This window comes from Carassius carassius, chromosome 2 (assembly GCF_963082965.1).
Source record: "Carassius carassius chromosome 2, fCarCar2.1, whole genome shotgun sequence".
Lineage (NCBI taxonomy): Eukaryota > Metazoa > Chordata > Actinopteri > Cypriniformes > Cyprinidae > Carassius > Carassius carassius.
In genome coordinates this window covers 16,409,493-16,421,793 of record NC_081756.1, presented here as the reverse complement: position 1 = coordinate 16,421,793, position 12,301 = coordinate 16,409,493, and the positions used below count along the sequence as shown (strand labels likewise).

General features: G+C 37.7%; 1 long non-coding RNA gene across 1 annotated transcript in view; it reads right to left on the bottom strand.

The window, feature by feature from the left end:
- The window catches only part of LOC132097228 (uncharacterized), a 79,118-nt gene extending 67,019 nt beyond the window's left edge, over positions 1-12,099 (bottom strand). Inside the window, exon 1 of the long non-coding RNA XR_009422695.1 lies at positions 12,022-12,099. This is a non-coding gene — a long non-coding RNA (uncharacterized LOC132097228). The remainder of the gene's footprint in view (positions 1-12,021) is intronic.
- Between the last annotated feature and the right edge of the window lie 202 nt (positions 12,100-12,301).

Below are 12,301 nucleotides of genomic sequence, written 5' to 3'. Positions count from 1 at the left end.
TTTAAAAACACAGGTTGACAACTCAGGGTTCAAAAATAAGGATGATCTGATGGCCCAGGGCCAGTGTGGGAGAGTTTCAGGAAAACTGTAAATTTCACCTGCCCAGTTGGGCCAGTACACATCAAATCTTACATTTATAGATTTTGTGTTTTTTATCTCTTACAAATTTAATTTTGAAGACCACAATTTGTGACTGTTTTAGAAATATCAGCAAGAAAACAGAAAAAATTACTATTTACAACTATTAGTTACAAACTATTAAATGTTGCTTTACAAAAAGATAAAAACAAAAAAAATAATTTGTGCTTAGTAATGTAAAGCTGTCATTCAGTTATAATATATCTGTATAATATCTATTGAAAGAAAATGAAATATATATATATATTAGGGGTGGCACGGTTCGCTGAAAAAATCCCCTACCGTTCGGTTCACCACACATGGTTCGGTACGCGCTGGGACCGTGGTTCAACTTAAAGCCAAAGCATCTGTAATATGGTTTGCTATAAATAGCAGTTAATATATGTTTCTGTTGATGGATGCGCATTCTGGATTCCCAGACATAACAACAATAGCGATGAGGGGAACCATTCACTCTTTATCAATGTGAACGACTTATGCTGGAATATGAGCAGTCGTTTATTCTGTCATTATCCGGGTGCTGAAAGCGCGCGCACACAGATGAGACCTGAACAGCACACGTTAATATGTATTTAAACTAGTGCTGTCAATCGATTAAAAACTTTAACTAGATTAATCACACATTTTTTCTGTGATTAATCGCAATTAATCGCAATAAAAAAGAAATATTTTGTACGTTTTTAATATATTTTTTAATGTAATAATTTCACAGTTAATCAAATTAATGTAGAAACAACATAAAGACAGTATATTTTAAATACTTGTTTAAATGGCATCTTTTTATGAATGAAGGCCAGTATTGATATGATATTAATACAGCTACTGATTATTATAATTTTTTTTACATTTATTATTAGGCTTCAAAAATATAACAGTTTTTAATTTAAGTAAACTTAAAACAATGCTAACATAAACCCATAATAAATGTCATGTTTACTCCTGCCCTTCCTGTCTTAACAGTTAGGAAATATACAGAAATTTAATAAAGTTATCAAAGTTATATGCAGTCTGCACTGCATAAACTATAAATTAAATAGTTAATCCTTATTAAAGCTACAAAAGTTATTTAGTCAAGAGCAGCGAGTCATTTTCTCTGTTCCCTTTGTTCTTTAACTTTACTGACAGGAAGCTTTATTGGCTGCTGTCCCTTTAAGAGCAGACAGACACGCGGATCTCACCGTTTATATACTGTCTATGGATCTCGCCTCATTCTCTCACAACTCTTTTTGTTCATTTTAGACTTTATATAAATCATTTAAGATTGCTCTTTTGAGGATAATCGACAAAACTGGCACTTTGGGATGTTTATTGTTAGTTCAAGCGCTTAAGAGAACTGGATTCTGGCGCCCTGTCTATGCATTGTGTGTGTGTACGTGTGTATGTCACATAAGGGCATTCACAGACAGCGCATTCTCTTTTGTCTTTCCGCACTTTAAATGTTTAAAAGCATTTAAATCAATAAGAGCCTGATCATATAATGTAAAGCTAGCCAACGGATGGCAGAAAATACAGATGCTGCGTTAATTGCGTTAAATATTTTGACACGTTAAACCAGACAAAAATTAATCGCATGCATTAACGCGTTAACGTTGACAGCACTAATTTAAACTAAACTCATTTAAGCTTTGTCAGTTTAAACATTTAAGAGCCAGAGGACACGAGCTCGCGCGCGCAGCAGGCCCGGTTCTAGAACCAAATCACTGAGGGTGCTTCTGATTATAGTGAGGGTGCTGCTTACATAATCGTAGGAAATAGCTCAGTCATCAGTCTGAAACATAGTATCTCAAAATTGGGGATGTTGTATACAACAATACTACTGTAATTGCTGTTATGTTAAACAATATACGATCTGGCAGTAAATTATAGAATAGCATGTAAACAAGCAGCAATCTTCACTTTGCAAAACATTAAAACATGCCACACATAGCCTACCTACACTGTGGTGATACCCTTGATGTAACCGGCTTCAACTTCAATTGAACACTCTTAGAATGGCCAAAAGTCACTGCCTTACACCTACACACGTCTCTCTCCATGAAGGTGAGAGACACATTTTTACATAAGGCAAAAATGTACCAAGAACATCCAATCTAACTTGAACATAAACACACGTAACTTTACTAACACAAACCCCAACCATATTGCTGTAATAATGCATAAATCAACTCCCAACAAACAATTACCCATAATGCACTAGCGCTGACTGCCGGGTCTGTACAATATGACAACCATAGCCGCGTTTCCACCGAAATTACCCAGAACATTTGTACCAGGAACTTTTTTTCCCAGGAACTTTTTTCCCCCCAGACCTGTTGCTTTCTGCGTTTCCACCGCGGTGTAAAGAACCGGGAAGATTAGGCAAATAGACTGGTGACGTAGGTCTGCGCGCGTTTCTCAACGCAAAGTACGCTGATTTTGGACGTGCATTCTCGGTAGTGCAGACTTTGTGCATTCGTCTCGGGAGTGTGATGTCCGCGAAAACGCAAGTCCAGTAAATCTGCAAACAGCAGCATATACTTGATAACTTCAGTCAGCTGACCATGGCAACTATTTTCCTCTCTGTATATTTACAATAAAACTAAATAGGATATCAAATACCACTGCCTCCTTTCTTTTCATTTAAGCATAATAACAGCTGCAGAAATGTACTTAGTTCAGGGATATGTGTATATACAGCCATTACAATGAAACGAAATATTATATAGACTTGCCTTTTTATTTTCATTTTAACATATAGATAAATTGAATACAGACCAAAAATAACCTGTTAGATTTACCCAAAACGAATTATATTTTATGTTTAACCACTAAAGAGACATCAGCGCCAGCAGCACACATCAGAAGGTCTAGCCGAGGAGAGGCTGCTTCTCTGCGGATAGACGAGGACTGGGCTCTCGCTGATCGCGTGGAGCTCACCGTCTCTGAGATCGGCGAAACACATTTTTAAATAAGCGCTGTCTTTATAAATAAACCACAGATTTGAGTTTTAAACAACTACATTCTCGCCTGAAATACTTTTAAAATTACATTTCATGACACAATAAAACAGTAATATTTTGAACATGATCCGAATAAATGGTGAAACGAAATATTATATAGATTTGCCTTTTTTATTTTCATTTTAACATATAGATAAATTGAATACAGACCAAAGAAAACCTGTTAGATTTACCCCGCAGCTGAATTATATTTTATGTTTAAGTGACGTGACATTCAGCCAAGTATGGTGACCCATACTCAGAATTTGTGCTCTGCATTTAACCCATCCAAAATGCACACACACAGAGCAGTGAACACACACACACTGTGAGCACACACCCGGAGCAGTGGGCAGCCATTTATGCTGCGGCGCCCGGGGAGCAGTTCGGGGTTCGATGCCTTGCTCAAGGGCACCTAAGTCGTGGTATTGAAGGTGGAGAGAGAACTGTACATGCACTCCCCCCACCCACAATTCCTGCCGGCCCGGGACTCGAACTCACAACCTTTCGATTGGGAGTCCGACTCTCTAACCATTAGGCCACGACTTCCCTAACCACTAAAGAGAAATCAGAGCCAGCGGCACATATCAGAAGTTCTAGCCGAGGTGAGGCTGCTTCTCGGCGGATAGATGAGCTCACCGTCTCAGAGATCGGCGAAACACAGGCGCTGTCTTTATAAATAAACCACAGATTTGAGTTTTAAACAACTACATTCTCGCCTGAAATACTTTTAAAATTACATTTCATGGCACAATAACAGTAATATTTTGAAAATGTTGATCTGAATAAATGGTGGTTGAACTGAACCAATGCTGCGTGAACTCAACCAATCAGGATGTTTAGTGCCCAATTCCCACCCCTGAAAGTTCAGGAACTTTGAAAAAGTACCACCTCGCCAGCAGGGACTTTCTGAGGGGCATTTTTTTACCCGGAACTTTATTTAGTTCCTGGTTCCTGCGGTGGAAACACACCGAGTACCAGGCCAAAGTCCCTAGTTCCTGGGTAAAGTTCCTGCGGAGGAAACGGGGCACATGACAACACATCAACACCCAGTCAGTCATTCATTGTTAGCGTTATGCATAAACATATTGATAAAGCACTGCTGCAGTAACGTTATTACACCAAGGTATTGCTGCTATATTCTTTATGACAACTCCAATAACAACGACAAGCAGTTCAAAACAATTGACAGCAAAAGACCAAGAAGCTGCGCTAGCTTAACGTTACACAACACACATAACGTTACACAAAATACTTATTGTGCATGCTACAATTATTAATAATAATACTTACAGGTTGTGATTCGGAGGAGGAGGAAGAAGCTAATCCAAATATATTCAGTACTGTAACCTTCCTTCAAACGGCTTGCGAATCCAGACTTGAAAGCATTTATGTTGGAGAACATTATGTTGGAGAAACGTCATTAAAATGACGCGAGGTTCGGGCTAAACTTCTGTGTTAGTAAATATGAACTGTAGCCACTGACTCTTCACATGCTTGTCCCTGGGCAGTGGAAATAAAAGGTCACAGAACACAGCGCGTCTTGTCGACATGATGTTTATCAGCTGAGGTATTTTGATTGTTTTTACGTTTTCTGAGCGGGAAGCACGCAAGCAAGCAAAGTGGGCAATTAAAGAGACAGCTTCAACTTTTGCGTATCGCGATCACGAAAGGACAACTACAATGCATTAAACATGAAAGCATAATGAAATAATTTATTTAATATATATATATACATATATATATATATATATATATATTTGTTTAATTTTATTAATTTATTTATTTTGTGTAGGCTATCCTATTATAGGCAAGAGTGTGAAATCCGTCTGTGTTTTATTTTCCGCAAAATCTCGTTTATGTGTGCTATTAATAATTTTTCATCTGAGGGTGCTTTCACTTTTATTTGAGGGTGCTTAGCACCCTCAAGCACCCCCGTAGAACCGGGCCTGGCGCGCAGTGAGAAGATATGTGCATGCGCTCATCCGAAGCGCGCAAACCCGCGCCTCAATAAATATAAGATCTCTCTTAAGTATTGTGTTTAAATGGACAAATTCAGACAAAAATTATGTCAAAATGCCCGTCTTGGTAAGTATCCTACAGCAGACATAGCCGGCTGAACGCAGGCCACTGTATCAGTGTATTCTCTTAAAGTGACAGTCTTTATATTAATAGAAACAGCAACAAAAAAGAAATCACTCACTGATTGATTAAAAAGCTTATATAACTTTAATAAAGAATTATCTTTAACTTATCTAGTTCAATATGTAATGCTGTTTTACATTTGATTACTTTATTCAATTTATGTACCTAAAAACTTATGCTAGACCTGCCAAAAAAAAACAACAACTGAAAATCACTGTTTATTGTTTGTATCTTTACTCTATCTTATTTATGTGTGCTGCTGCTTGTAGTTGGATAGAATATTCTTCTTTTTTTTATTAGAAAGTATAGTTTTTCCATAAACATAGCACATACCGAACTGTACCGAAAACTGTGACTCTAAAACCGTGAAACAAACCTAACCATGAAAAAGTTGAACCGTGCCACCCCTAATATATATATATATATATATATATATATATATATATATATATATATATATATATATATATATATATATATAAACATAAACCTGTATATAAGAAAAATATTCTGATTTTTACTTATATCCTGACAACCTTTTCTCAGGTCCCACCACAAAAGAATGATTAATATTTTATATTTAGCAATACATCTGTTTTTTAATTCTGAAACAATCTAGAAATTATGCAGTTAAAGTAACTTCAAAAATATTATTTTGCTCGAAAACAGCAGCATTAGTGACTGATTTGTTTAAAAACATATTCTTTAAACACAGAATACTATATCACAGAAAAACTAAAAGTTTGACGTTGTAAAGAATAAAAATAGAATGTCATCAAATCAACATCAATGAAAGAACAAACAGAAAGGACAAGAGACAGTTTCTTCAAATGGCCCTGGGAAAGCAGGACATTATTGCTGTGCTCACACACACACATATATATATACACACACACATACACATATATATATTATATATATACACAAAACAGCAGCACATCTGAGAAAAAGACAGACAGAACTGGCAACTATAAAAAAAAACGCTAACATAACTCTCCAAGTCAGTGTGTCGAGATAACAGCAGATCACTTCCTACAAGACGAGATTTTCAAAACGAGCGATTTACTAAAAGAAACAGATAGCTTAGATGTAACAAATGATAATTCATCATCCTCCATTGGAAATGTACTAGGGTTGTGAAAATGCATGAATTACTAATTAATGAGGCATTCTGAGCAGATTTACATATTCATAAAGGTGGGGTTGAGTAATTGACATATGCATGAGAGAGCTGAGTGATGGTTTTGAGATAATAACACATGCCTTCATAGGAACCTTTATTTTTCTAAATTCTTCAAAAAGCAGAGGGAGTGAAGATGCTTTTAAATTTCCATTACGTATTCATTCTTCCCAAAAGAAATGCAGTCAAATGCTTTCAGAGATAAATACACTGAGGGAATGCAATGATGTGAAACAGTATGTAAAATTACATTTTGTGAAATATTGCCCTATACAGATTCAAAAGTTCATTTAGGAAACGGATGTGCCCAACAACCATGGTTAGAAATTCGAAACATGTGACTGAATCTTAAAACGAACACACAAATATGCTTTCAAATATGAGTGAAGGGAAAAAAAGATAGAAAAATAGAGCATAACAAAATACATTTATGTTAAGCGCTAGCTTGCATGCATGCAGTCAATCAATCATCGACAGGCTCGACAAAGTGTGATGGGTGCCCATCTAATCTAATATAGAAAAATGTAAACTGAAATTCAGATGTCAACAAAGCTCTACTAGATCTAATTTTTTGGCACTCTCCCAAAGTAAAACCCATTTCCAGACGTCCCACCTAACAATTCACACATACTTTTACCATCTTAAAGATGGTATTTAGTGTTAAGACCTCTCAGATAGCTGATGAAAGGATCTGATTTATAACATCCCGTCGTGTCATGAGGTCAGCTTTTTGGAGACTTACTGCACATGGGGTGGGTCCAAGAGCTTTTGGACAGGGTGAGTGTGTATGTCACTCGGAAAACGTCTCTGCCATTGTTAGGAGTGCTAGAACAAAAGCCTTGTGAAAGCTGACCCAAATATGGTGCATTAGAAGAGCACAAAAACATTCAGATGGTTCCTAGGCTTTCTTTCCAACTATGCACTGCCGAATGACAAGTTCAACAAAAACATGTTGAGTTTTTCACCCGGGCCTATTGTGTTCCCACATTAACTCCAAGCTGAGCTCTTTGAGCTCGTCCAGAGTTGTGTCTGGACTCCATGGGTCTGCGATGGCTCTGTCAGCAAGCTTGGCCTCCACTGCACTCCACACCGTCTCCTTCAGTGTTCTTTTCATTCTCACTCTCTTTTTCCCCCCTCTCAGCAACTTGGCTTCCACGCACGCTGAAGCGAGCGATTGATGGGGCAATAGGGAAGTTAAACAATTAAAGATGGCCCTCTGCGCCAACTGTTTTGTGCATTAGGCGTCACGCTGAGAGGAAGCCTTTGTGCTCACAGTTATTGTTTGGATGAAAAACCAAAGATCTCATTCTCAAAGCAAAGGGACTCTCTGTAGCCGGTGTGAATAATATATCAAGGTGCCTGGGTATAACAATCATTTGATTCCCACTGGGACTGGATGGATGTAATTATTCCTGGATCACGGCGTAACTGAAAATGAGCTTCATGCAACATCTGGTCAAGCACAGCCAATGGGAGACCAAAAACTAATTGTGAGTATAATGGCAGATCTCGGTATTTAGCGAATAACAGCTGTCCTTATCAATCAGATGCAGATGATCACTATCGCACACAGGGGGCTTGACGGCAGAGGTGAAGTATCACAGCTTTATAAACACTGAAGTTTAACTTTAACCTTGCAGGACTTTTTGGAAGGCACTTCGGAGTACGGGAGAAGAGTTTTGGCAGAGGAACAGAAAGCCTGGTGGGTCCACACATCTCGGGGATGCTGGTACTCCACACTAATCCATTTTAAACCATCTGTGAAATTAGCAAGATTCCTTAAGTCCTTCACCTCCAAGGATTAAAAATGGCCCTGGGTCTGAGCCATCACATGTATGCATATGTATGCATGTCAGCCAAACTTCTGAGGCTGTAATAACACTTTACCCTCTACATGACAGACGCTTTTGAAAAGGTAACTACTTTGAAGACATTTCCGGCCAAGCATCCCTCCTCACGTCTTTTCAGATGCTCTTTGAAATCTGTAGAATCTTTGCACTTTGTGTTAGATTACATAAATATGAGCCTTTTTGTGCGACTTACTCCCCCTGCAATTCAGCACACTCCAAAGTTGAATAGCATCACGACGCACAGCCCGGCATGCTGCGAACTAGTCAAAAACAAACCGAACAAAAACCGAAAAGGGAGGCATTTCAGGGCTTGAACATCTGCTGAATGACAGTCTGGGCTGCGAGGTAAACAAAAGCCATACATAGACAAAAGTTACCTGCAATGTCTACTTGAACCATACACATAAACAGCTTGAAAGAGCAACTCTTCAGCCCTGTAGAGTTTCAGCCAAAAGCTGTACAATGAAGTCATGAGTCAAGACTAATGAGAAAATCAGATAAATAGCAGCTATCCCTGACTGATTCACTGGAGCTTGGAGCTCAGGAGGAGCCGCAACTTCCAGAACAGTAAAATATTGTTCCAGACGACTCCCTCCAATGTTTAGTCATCAGGGCCATTAAATAACAGGGCTGTCGCCTCCACACAGCAATACAGTATTAATTATTATTTCCAGCCCAAACACCTACTATGTTTGTACTAACACTCTGACAGTTCATCCAAACAGGCCATTTAGAGGCTGCGACATCATTACCGTACTTAAAAATGCCCCCACATGTCCTAACCAAGGCTTGTGCAGAGAAGTGCACCATATCAGAGGGATTAAAAACCAGTTCCATGAAAAATAACAATAATTAATGTCTTTAGAATTTCAATAGCCACATCTGCATGTGCCCAGAGAAGCACAAGGGCAAACGTGCAATGCCAAGGCTGCCTTCGGGGCCAAAGATTTGTAAAGCAAGCTTTTTGAATTGAAATAAGATTTACTGTGCAGCAATATATGTCTAATTTTCCATCTACCGTGGGGTGCTTCAGCAGCAGAGAGCTGACACAGGCGTCTATTATACACACCACAGTTAAAATGTGGTTATTTTACGCATGCTCTCGCGGGAAGGAGCTTACTGTGCACTCTGGCTTAGGACAGAAAATGATTGATGCAGATAACAAAAGGAACACATAAATGGGTTTTCCAAAAATGTTTTGAAGTAAGTTATATTCCAGATCCATGTTTTTTTCCTACTATGGCAAACAGAACTTAGGGAAATGATAAAAAGCTTCCTTTTCTATCTGAGATTTTTCTATCTTTTATTTCTTCACGCCAAAGCAGGTACTTAATAGATAGTAGCTGATAATTTACTTTTTAATGGCAAATATCACTTCTGGGGGACATTAACTATTAAAAACATTACATAAATAAATATATTTACTTACTGAACAATTACATTGCACTAAAATGTATCAGTAATTATTTATCACAAAGAGCTATGTCAAAGAGGTGAAGCTAGCTGGGAGAAAAAGGAGAGACCCCAGTGGCTAGAATCCAAAAGATGAAAAATCTCCTGCAGTTTAGAGGGCTTGGTTTCCACCACGACTTCCACCCTTTTCCTGGCAGATGCTGCAGTCAGTCAGCAGGAGCACATACATTAAGAATAGCCTCTACATATTTACTTGATGTGTTTAGGAAGATGCATCAAGGTATAGTTGGTCCATCTGACCTTACACTTACTCTGAAAGATTTACAAGCCACTCTACACATCTAAAGTATCCTTATTGTGCAGCAATGATGTACCCTTGGGAGGAAAACCTCACAAAACAAGCTGACAAATTAGAGAAGAAAATCTGTGTGCAGCATCATGTGGCTTACATTTCATGCCAGAGCAAAGAAAGAAAATGCACATGTGCTTGCAGCATTCAAATGAAAAAATCCACAGAAGAAAGTGTGTGTATGTTCTTTCCAATTCCAAAGCTACAGAAGTGCACTCTTATTCAGAGCTGTAGGACTTCACTTGCAAGCTGAAACTGGTGAGCTGTTATAGTCAAAACAAGAAAAAACTACCTGCCAGTATAGAGTGAAAAATTCAGTTCATTTAAAGGGATAAAATGTCATTTTCTTACTCTATTGGCGAATAGATTTCCTTCTTTTGAGCATCTAGTACAAAATGTTATTTACTTCTCACGTAAAGCTGATTTAAAACAAGTTAAATTTACTGGAAAACAAAGTACAAATAGTTATTTGCGGCGTACATCACCTTGCATGTTTAATGTTTTGAGTGCAGTCCAGTTATGCTTTTGGAAACAAAAACAGTTGTTTTAATTTTTAACTCTAATCATTTCACAGTCCAATAAAATAATGAATCAAATACAAGATATTGAAAATCAAAGCTGATGTTATGTCCAGTTTATTAATAACTTGGGAAATAGAAGGTCTAGTGCATTGCATTATGGGATACAATAATCCATGCTGTAAGATTTGCTGTTTACTGTATGGTTTTATCTCATTCCACAACTTAGCCAGACCTTGATCAACTAAACAGTAGGACTGAGATGCCTCAGTTTCCATGAGGTTGTGCATGGTATTTCTTTCAGCTTAAGAGAACGAAGAAAAAAAAACTCACTGAACAACTCCCTAGTTAGTGCACCAACTACTGAACTGGAAACTGACTGAGACACTGGTAGTAGGCTATTTTCTGTATACAACTTTGGAGTACTTCTGCAATGTCTACATACTGTAGTACACTACATACAGCAGCAAGAGTAGTTTTTTCATACATAGCTGTGGATAAGTCCCTTTAAGGCAAGTCAGTTCACTCAAGGGGGATATATTTGGGGGGTATATTTGTAGTACCTTTTTTCTTTTTTAACAATAATATCATTATTAAATAGCTGTCTTTTGTACTGTATAAAGAAGAATTTGAACACAAATGTGATGGCAACCTTTTTAAGTTCAATTAAAAACTTTACACTGGACTGTACAAGATATTATTATAAACTATTTACATTTGTAGACTTACAATTTTATTTTTATTTTTCAAAAAGCAGCAACAGATACTATTCTATATCTCTAACGCCCAAACAATAATACCTGCCATGGGTCTATGTACCTGCTGAGAAACTGATCTCTACACACACACACACACACACACACACACACAAGACTTAAAGAAAAGTGTTATCAGGCTGCTAGCGGGATGCTTGAGAGACTACAGAAATCTAAAAACACTTGACAACAGCATACGTCGTCCCTGACAGCAACATTTTAAGTCCCTTAAGGCAAGTCAGTTCACTCAAGGGGGATATTCATAACTACCTAAGACTGATAAAATATGAAGATAATTATATTCAAATATTGCCTCTTAAGCTGAACTCAAAAACTATTTTTAAGGCTGACCCAGTAAACGCACCTTCCAGTGTAAATATACGCAATTCATACCGCCGACATATTCTCCCTTTCAGATTTATACAAGGAGACCATTTTTACTTTAACACGACTTTTTCAATACAGACCTACCAGGTCTGAGTTTGTTAAGCAGTGATATAATTCTCTGTAGAGGCCTCCATTTAATATGATTCAGCTCTTTTAACTGGCATATTCCCAAAGAAAATTTACGCAACAGGAAAGTTCATGACGATTACTATACAACGTCTAATAAACTCCGAACAATCATCTAATTCATATTAAGTTTCTTTAAGGAAAAAAAATAGCGCTTGTCGTTATTGTATGACTCTACCCACCTGCACGCGCTGCTGGTAACCGCTCTGTTTATGGTTCTCCCGCGTTCATCCACGTGCTGGAACGTCTTTGGCGGTGAATCCACGCGCTTAACAATAAACTCATCACATGGCTAAAAAAAAAAAAAAACTAACAATATAATTATAGAATTATAAATGTAATCGATGTGCAGTAAACATCCCGTATTAGTTTATGCACATATTAGTGTGATTACATTTAAAAGAATGTAAATACACTCCTGTTCACTTCATAACCTTGAACCTATAGCTCACTGTTTGGCAG